Source organism: Neopelma chrysocephalum, unplaced genomic scaffold (genome assembly GCF_003984885.1).
Source record: "Neopelma chrysocephalum unplaced genomic scaffold, ASM398488v2 Primary Assembly neopelma1_77, whole genome shotgun sequence".
NCBI lineage: Eukaryota > Metazoa > Chordata > Aves > Passeriformes > Pipridae > Neopelma > Neopelma chrysocephalum.
In genome coordinates this window covers 4345225-4354558 of record NW_020897738.1, presented here as the reverse complement: position 1 = coordinate 4354558, position 9334 = coordinate 4345225, and positions in this window count along the sequence as shown.

The following is a 9334-nucleotide window of genomic DNA, read 5'->3' as shown; positions in this document are numbered from 1 at the left end:
GGAGTTCAGCCTGGACCCCGCTCTTTAGGCTGCGTGTGGGGATCTGCACTGGTTTAAGCCCTCTCTCAGTCTGACACTGAGCTGGCAGTGTTTTTCTGCTCGGTGCTGCAGTGCTGGCGCGAGCGGTGCCCGGCAGCCCTGGCCCTGAGCTGCCCTCTGTGCTTGGCCAGCCCCGCTCTGCGCAGCCGTCTGCTGCCTTGGCTGCTGCCCAGCCCGCCCGAGGGGTGCCCAACGCTGCAGAGATCGCTGCCCACGTCCTTTCCCTCACAGCACAGCCCAAGGGGCCACGCTGGGCGACCCTGGCATCACCCCCAGGGTGAGCCCTGCCGTGGGTACACCCTCCACACGTGTAACTGAGACCCACGCCGGGTGTGTTATTGTGGCAGAAAGCAAATACGGGCTGCTTGGGCTTTGGCAGCAAAGCCTCTGCTCCCGAGTGCGTGTTGGATGTTGGTGTTAAACTTTATGGTGTTTAATGCCTCATTGGAAGCGTGTGACTAAATGTCCTTCTACCTCCTGCTCATGAGGACACAGGAGTTTAATTTTATCGCCTCACTAGTCACCAGAGTCAGGGCCGGACCATTTCTGGGGATAAGCCTGTGTGCATGAGCTCCTCCACCCAGGGCTGTCAGAAATTCTCCTGCCCTTCAAAAAGGGAAGGAAAAAGAAATGTATTCCTTGCTTTGAGCAGTTCCTTTTACTGAGGTGCTGCTGTGTCCTCGTAGTGAGAGCCAGAGCCCCAGCCCATTGCACAGAGCATCCCTTTGGGATGCTCCATTCCTGCTGCTGTGGTCATGGGGCTTCTCAAGTCACCCTATCACTTTCTCATGGCAGTTCACATGCCAAATCTTGGCTCTGTTGGGGTAAACCAGACCATGGCCCTACACTGAGTCCCTGTTTTCCTTTCCCATTGCCGTGTGCATCCATGTGGGGTGCTGCCCAGTGGGGAGTTCCCACTGCAATCCAAGTCCGTGGGGCTCAGAGTGGTGATGTGAAGTCGGCCTGGAGCCAGTGTTCCCTGTGCTTGGTGGCTCCCTGGGAGTGGTAGTTTTCTGGAGCAGGAGAAACAATTCCTAAAAAGGAGCAGTCAGATGGAAAATTGATACCAAATGGTGCTATCAATCCCTTGAGGAACAGGGTTTGATCTCTCAACCCATGGTTCCTGGGGGTTAGGACATAGGCACACAATGCTATTTTAAAGGGATTTCTTTTTAAAAGAGTTTATTATCTTCCCCCTTTTGTAAGTTCATGATTTTCCCAGACACAAACTGGCTTCAGATTTGATGCTGAATGCACAAGATGCCGCTTTGGATGCATGTGGTGTCTGCAGGATGAGGAGGGTCTGAGATGAGCCCTTCTCTGGTCCTGTAGGGCCAGGGACCATCCTCAGCATCTGATACTGGATCAGGGGTTTTGCCAGCTCTACGTGGTTGCTGTCAGGCAGAGACAATCCTCATCAGGCAACAGCCGTCCCGGGTGATCCTTCCCATCTTGACTGTCTGCCCCTGTGACTGCAGATGTTCCTGCTGAGCACTGTTCCTGGGGGTATCCAGCTGCATTTCTGGGCTTACAAACCCTGTTTGTAGCTGTGCTACTCTGTTAAAAACCCCACCTCCCTACATGACCCAGCTGCTTTCTGTCTTTTCCATCTGAACTGGTTTCTGGCCCAGTTCCTGTAGGAAATTGCCTGCTGAGCAACTCGTGCCATGGGACAGGAGGCTTCACCTTGTGCCTGCAAATCATGGGACCATGGGTCAGTATCCCACTGCTCATAGGGCTGAGCATGAGGCACTGCAAGGGCCTGGAAGCCATTGAGGGGAGGGAGCTGAACTTTGCAACTGAGCTTCCAGGGAAGGAATTTCCAGTGACTGTAGATCCCATCCCCAAAGACAGCATTTCAAGGAATTACCCTCTCCCCCCTCGCTGCAGACTTCCTCTGCTTTTCCAAGTAAGTGTCTGGCTCGGGGCCATGTACATAGTAACCAGAGCAGAGCAGATCCATGGGAACATCCGGGGCTGGAGGTTGGTGTTGTCCAGGTTCACAGCCCATGGCTCTTTTCCGCACCAATTGTCCCCAGTTCTGACACTGAGCCTCTCTCAGTTATCTCCCTTGTGAGCACTGTGTTTCCAGAGCTCTGGATGCCAGGAGGAGCAGCGAAAGCACCTTCAGTGCCAATAAAAATAAATGGTGATTGGGATTTTTTTGAGCGTTATTTTAGCAAACAGCAGTTCCTGGTGTTGGTAACTCAGTCCCCTCCCTCACAGGACTCTGGCAGGGCTGCTCTGGTCCAGATGTGCTGGGCATCCTGGAGGGACATAGGGGAGATTCCCTGTGAGACCAGTCTCACCTGCACCCCTGGTGACCAAACAGCTTGTCTGACCCCACGGGGAGGCAGAGACCAAGGGGCAGTCCCTGCCTGCCTGCAGAGAGCTGCCAGGCAACCCACGTTTGCACTTATCCCCTCTCCAGATGTTCTGTGCACAGCATTGATTTCTATGCCCTGATGGGGATAGTTTGAGGGCTCTGGCCAGGCTCTGTAGGAGGTGACCCCTTTCCCAGCAGCCACAGGGCTGAAGGCAGGGATCACATCACCCCTTCTGTGTCTAAATAGCACTCAGTGTCCTGGCGGGTGCATCCCCAGGGACATACCTTGTGGATTTTCTTTGGCTCATAAATTTTCCCTGCCCTCCTTAGTGCCCCGAGCAAATAAATTATCTGAAGCTACATTTCCCCATTTCAAAGCCTTGTGAAAGAAACCAGAAGGTTTAGCAGTCCTGGCTGGCTGGAGTGGTTCACATACCATCCACCCATTTGCATTTGATCTACTTTATCCTGTGTTAAGTAATCCTTGAAAGCCCAGTGGGCTGCAGGCCCTCTGCGTGCCTGTAAATCACTGGGGCATGTCACGGGCTGCAAATGAGCGTGTCCCACCTTCATCTGATCCAAAAAGTCCCTCTGTCCCAGAAAAACCATCCTTGTTACATCAGAACAGCAGCTTAGTGAGCTGAGATCACCATAGGTGGTGGGGTGGGAGTGTGCCCAGCCCTCCAGCTGTGTTTCCATATGGGACTGGAGCGGAGAGCTCACCTCGAGGGGCAGTTCCCTAGGGATGCAGTTTGGGGATGGGTTTGGTATCCTCCAGGTGCCTGCTTTGGTCTGGGTGCCCCCAGCTCACCCCTGCCTGTGTCCCCCAGTACCTCCCTCAGTCACCCATCAACCAGGGCTGCTCCGTGGCATCTTTTGCACCTCCTACCCTACTCAATTTGCTTTCCATTCCTGGGGCAGAGAAGGAGACCTGCCTCCCTTCTGGCCCCTGCTGGGCAATAGGGTTTCAAGTCATGGAACCCATGTGATTCCACAAGTCCCAAGTGCAGCCATAGTATGGCTCTCTCCCTCGAAATAAATCAAAGATTATTCCCCTCTTCCCCACTGCCTCCCTGCAAAGGTCACTATTGCTCAGCTGTGGCCTGACTTTAATTACAAATTAAGAACAGCCAGAGCAGTCACTAGGTGCCATTAATTGGCTTTCCAGGAAAGGTTTCACAGGAAAGTTGAACACACCAGCAATCAATCCGCTTGGTTCCTTGTGTGTGGTAGCTCAGCCTGATGCGAGCCCTGTACCAGGTCCCAAATTCAGGACACTGGGTGTCATTTGCCCCAAAACTGCAGCCAGCCTTGAGGCTCCAAGATATTTTTCCCTTGCTAATTGAAGGCTTGAGGGCTCAGCGCTCCCCTGCCTGTAGTGGGATGAATTTTAGCTGCTGAGAACAAATTCCAGGGGAGGATGCTGAAATAAAACAGATGGGATGATTCTGGAGGTCAGAGTGAGGAGAGGATGCACTGCCAGGCATCATGTGATGAAAACATACTTACTGCTCCAGCAGCTGTCAAAGCCCAAACAGATGAGGCAAGGTGCCCAAGGAGTGTGCAGGGATCTCATTTACCTGGTAATTAATGGAAATCGTGAAACAAATCAACACATGCTCCCTGTGGAGAGCTTCACGCTCCAGTTTCAAACCACTGATGGAGAACTGGTCACGGCTGGAGTATGAGAGTGGTGAGTGCTGCTGTGGAGCCAAGACAGGAGTTGGTCCCCACCACTCTGTCACTGATGGAGCCCCTGGTTATTCCAAGGATGTCCTTACCTGCCAGCCTGTGTGGCTGCGGGAGGCCAGACCCTGCCTGCGTGGTTAGGGCACTGCTAATTGCTCTGCCCCCGAGCACACGGGGGACTTGCAGTGCTGTCTGTCACAGGCGAAGATGCCTTGGCTTATGGCTGCAGGGTAGGAATGAAGATGTTACGATGAGCCCCATCATCTCCCTCTGATCCCGCTCGGCTGAACATGTCACAGCTGATTTTCCCGGCCCAGCCCTCCCGCCACGCTGTGCGGGCACCTCCGCCCCGTGTGCCAGCCCTGCAGGGCTGGAGGCGTTGATGGGAGCCTGAGCTGGCATCCAGACCTGCCCTTGTGCTTTCTGGTGTACAGAAAGCTCGTCCCACTACAAAACGCTGTGCCATTTTTTCTTGCAAGTTAATTAAGTTGGCTCTGTTTAAGTATTAAAAACGCTGTTCGCTGGTGTTTTCCTCCCTCCAGAGCAGCGATGTGCTGCTCTGCAGGGCCCTCAGACAGGAGCAGGAGTGCTTGCTCTGGTTCAGGGATTCAAGGACGAGGGAGCGTTTCGGTTCCCCGTCTTAATGTTTATTCAGCGTGTTGCAAAGCAGTTTGGCAAAACAAAATCTTCCAAACAATTAATGCCAATCAGACTTGCTGACAGCCCAACCCCAGCTGCTCAGAGCTGTGCATGGGAGTGTCTGGGCTCTCCCTGCTCTGGGGAGCTTCTGAGGGGGTAATTAACCCCAAAATAGCACAGGTGAGCCTGTAACTTGCCTCCTCAGTCTCCTGCCAGAAGTTAGCAACTGGCATAATTCCTGAAGCATAAGGTTTACGATCCCTTCCAAAAACCTAATCTGAATGTTAACTCACATACAGTAAATGCCAAATCTCTTTTGAATCTTGCTAAAAATCTCAGTTTAAAATATGCAAACGACCTTTCTGTCTTTCTAAAAAGCTCCCTGCTTCTGGAAATTTAAAAAAACCCCCACCAAGCAAACCTCTTGCTACTGGATAAAAACATATAGTCCTGAGGTTGTGTGAAGGGGCACAGCTCCCCTGGCTGCAACAGAGGTGGGTCAGGGAAGGGTCCCCTTTGCAGGCTGAACTGGAGGAGATCATTGAACTGCTGTAATAAACCTCTCCCAGATACCCTGACAGGAGAAACTGTAAAAACTCTGTCTGAGGAATTGGTGGGCTCTTGCTCTCTTTGATATCCCTCACATTATAATTAAGAGATAATGTCAATAGAATAAAACATTGTCTCAGGATAATGGTCTCCCGCCGCTACAGGAGTGTCAAGGCAAAGTCAAATCATTTATCAAAAATGAATGTTGAGGCAAGGCTGGGACGTTTGTTTTCACAGCAAGAGGCATTAATCCTGGAACAACAATATTCCAGTGCTTTTATTTCTCCTGCGCCGGGTGATTGATGCCAATGCATCATCGTGCCTGAGAGCCGCGGGGCGGCTGAGCGATGGGCTCTCCTTCCAGCTGTATTGACCAGGTGGATTTTGACTTGTGGAAATACATAACAGTAAATCGAGGGGTGCTGGTTCATGCGAGTGTGTGTCAGTAAGTGTGATTTTTTTTTTTTTTTTTTTTACTTCTAAAGGTGAGCAGTGCTGCGTGTGGGCTGGCTTTGGCTGGCCAGGGTGCCTTTTGGGGCAGTGTTTGCCTTGCTGCTGCAGTGTGGGAGGGTTGCTTGCTCACTAACCATCCAGGGCTAATCTCAGAGCCTGCTCCCTGCCCAATTCCACACTGCTTCAGAGGTTTTTTAAGGTCCCCTCTGAACATGGGGCTGGCTGTGCCCCTCTGGCCAGGCTTGTGCAGGGCTGAGCAGCTCGCTGGCTTCATGCATTTTTTAAAATACTGCTGAGTGCAAATACCCACAGCACAGCCATGGCGAATATCCATGGATCCCAGGTCCTTCAGCAGAGGCCAGGGCAGCCTCAGCTCCATCCCTGGCACCACAAAAGGCTGGGAAGACTGCTGCTGTTTAACACAGCACCCGCTACAACTGCTGTTGCCTCCAGGCTGGGGAGAGGAGCAGCCTCTGCTGTCCATCCTCAGTTTGCACTGGGAGCAGTTGTGAGGTCAACACTTGAAATTAAAGATGTGTAAGTGGCAATTAGACTTGAAACAAAGTCCCAGGAGGGTGTACCCAAGCTCTTCCAGAATTTTTTTTTTTTCCCCTCATGGATTTGTTAGTGGAGAGAATTACGCACCCAGCAAGCATTTGGGCTGCAGAGGAACACAAGTGCTTTGTGTGTCTCCAAATGACAAACCTGTTTTTCTGAGGCAGCGCTGGTACCTCCTGCACAGGAGCTCCCTGTTGGCAGAAGCACATTCTGTGATCCCCCAACCCCGAGGGGGGACAGTCCCCTCTGCCAACGTGCTCTCCACAATTCCGTGCCTTTTGCAGGAGAGGCAGAGTCGTTAGGCTGGAGCAAAACTAACTATGTTTCACGCACAGGGTGGTCCTGGAAAAACTAATTGGAGCTGACTTTGACTTATTATGCATTCCTAAACTTACTCTAAATTTAAAAATTATATACCCTTGACTCATTACACACTCTTAAATCATGGAGTCACTGACTAGTCCGAGGGACCTGAATGGCTTGAAGCCCCGTGGTGGCTGACAGCGTCCAAGGAGGGATCTGCTTGATTAACTTGTGCTATTAATCCTCTATTGCAGCGCATTGCATCGAGATGCCATCAGCAGCTTAGGCACAGGATAATACTGGGATGAAATTTTGGGTGCAGCCTCTGCCTTTTGAAGCTTTGAGTGGTCCTGGTCTCCCTGCAGAGTGGGGGAGCTGCTCCCTTCCCAGTACAACTCCCAGATGTGCATCTGACCACCCCAGCTGAGTTGGGCAGGGTGAGTGCATCCTCCTGGGTGTGTGGTGGGGGCAGCTCAGCCAGGGCAGGGGCACATTTGGGACAGTGTTTTTCTCTTTTCTCTTCCTTGCTGTCTGTAGGAAGGGGCAGGGGCCATAGAAAACACTCTGAAAAGATTTCAGAGGAGGCCTCGGCTTTCTGCTGTGGAATGGCTTGGAGCATGGCAAGGTTGTGCTGCCCAGCAGCCTGCAACAGGACAGCCCCAGGGCTAGGAAAAAAATTAAAAAATTGGAATCCTAGATTTAGCAACCCAAATCCATGGGATTGGTGCCTTTACAAGAGGACAGTGGAGACAGAATTGGTTCTCCAGCTGGGATTGAGGACACAGAATCAGGAGCTTATAACTATAATTACACTTCTGTGTTGCATCAGGCAGGTTAACTAAAAGAGGGGAGGGAAGAAACTGTGCATATTCTGGGCTGGTGTTAAACTCTGAGGTGAGAGAGATCTAACGTGTTTGAAGAGGAACAATTTTCACTGCCATCTATTCACCCACAGAGAGTGGGCACTCAGACTGAGCTCAAATATAAGATGGGCACTGGAGAACAAACCCAGAGGAAAGCCTTGCCCTGTAGCTGCCCACCCATCCTGAGGCATAACGAGCTCCTGCACGCACTGGCAGCAGAGCCATATGGTGATTTAGCCAGGAAATGATTCATGCCAAGTGAGGGATGCTCAAGGGCAGCCTTGAGACCCCAGAGCACCTTGTGCTGGGCGTTGGAGAAATGCAATCGCCTGTCAGGGTCAGTACGTGCAGTCCCGCTCCTGCGCCGAGGGCTCTGCCTGCTGCAAACACCAATAAAGATGTCAAGTCGATGCGTGTGGGGAGATAAATCACAGCATTATTTTCCTGCCCAGAGCATCAAGGTGTCTTCTGATGCAGTGTAAGGGGGAGTAGAGGAGAGGCAGGTGATGATTTCAGATCTGTGCTGGGAGAGAGGGTTCTGACGTGCCACCCACGCCAGGCACAGCTGCTTGCAGCCCCTTCCCACCAGCACCCACTGCCCTGGTTGTACATGGACACTGACCTGATCCACATGGGTGTTTGGGATGTGACCAGCTCGCTTCTGAGGGCCGACTCACCCTGGTGGGCTGCCCATCACTGTGGTCTCAGGGTGGACATGAACAGGAGTTCTCACCCAGAGCACTCTGTGTCCCCTCACCTTTGCTGTGTGCAGTGGCAGGGCAGGACTATAAGATATTGCTGTGGCCTGGTAGTGGTCAAAGAGGGAAAAAATAGGTGGAAAACTTAAAATGATGAAGTGTTTTGAGGCAGACCTTTGCTGTCAGTGTGAAGCAGCGAGCCCTGATTTAAGCAGCCCCTTCAGTAACTGACCTACACGGAACAAATCCATTTACAGTGTCTTGTTTCTCCTCACTGTTTAACTACCAGAGTTCAGAGACGATTCCTTAAATGTTAATGGTGCAGGAATTTGGAAACTTTCCCAGAGTTGCTAGGGGAGCCGTGCAGGAATATGTCTGCTGTGCTTGTGCAGTTCAATTTCCTGCTGAACATCAGGCGGGCTGTTCTCGCCTACTGCTTTGTAATTAAAGTGCTGAAAGACCATCACTCTCTGAGGTTGATGGTGCTCAGATTCGCCCCCGGGTGAGGGCCGGCTCCCTGCCTGGCTGCAAGGAGGACAGGTGGTAAAATATCTACAGACACAATCTCAGCCTGCTCTCATCCTGCTCCTGCCATCCCACGGCTTGAGTAGGGACTGGGGACCAGTCTCTGTACGCCAGTCTGAGTGTTTGATAGACCCCACAGTTCAAATCTGCATCTCTGCTGTACCCCTTGTGCTACCATCCATGGGCACCACTGCTCAGGGGGACAGGCTGAGGGTTTGCCCCCATCCCTCCAACAGCTCATCCACAGGGCTCAGCATCAGGAATGTGGCAGGTGATGGTCTCCCACCACGGCTGTGTGTGACTGACCACTAGAGTAAGTTTGGGCCATACCCAAGGGTATCAGAACTTCTCAGACCTTTTTCCAGAGGAATGTAGCTGACTTTGTGTGTGCTAAAATACAGGGTTTCATCAAAGCTGAGCTCAGGGTAATGACCCTGGACATGTGTCAGCCTGAAAGGTCATTGCTTTGCCTCTTCCTGCAATGAGGTGATTGTGAACGTAAGTGCATCGAACCCCTGGGGCTGGAGGGCAAAGGGTAGAGTCCCACACCAGACGTGAAAAGCCTCTTCATCAAACCCCTGTGCTTGCAGCAGAGGGGTGTCTGTGCCTGTGGCTGCTGAGGGATGCCCTACAAGGGTCACCAATACCTCTGGTCTGGGGTACCATGGGGATGGGTCCTGGTCTGGAAGTAG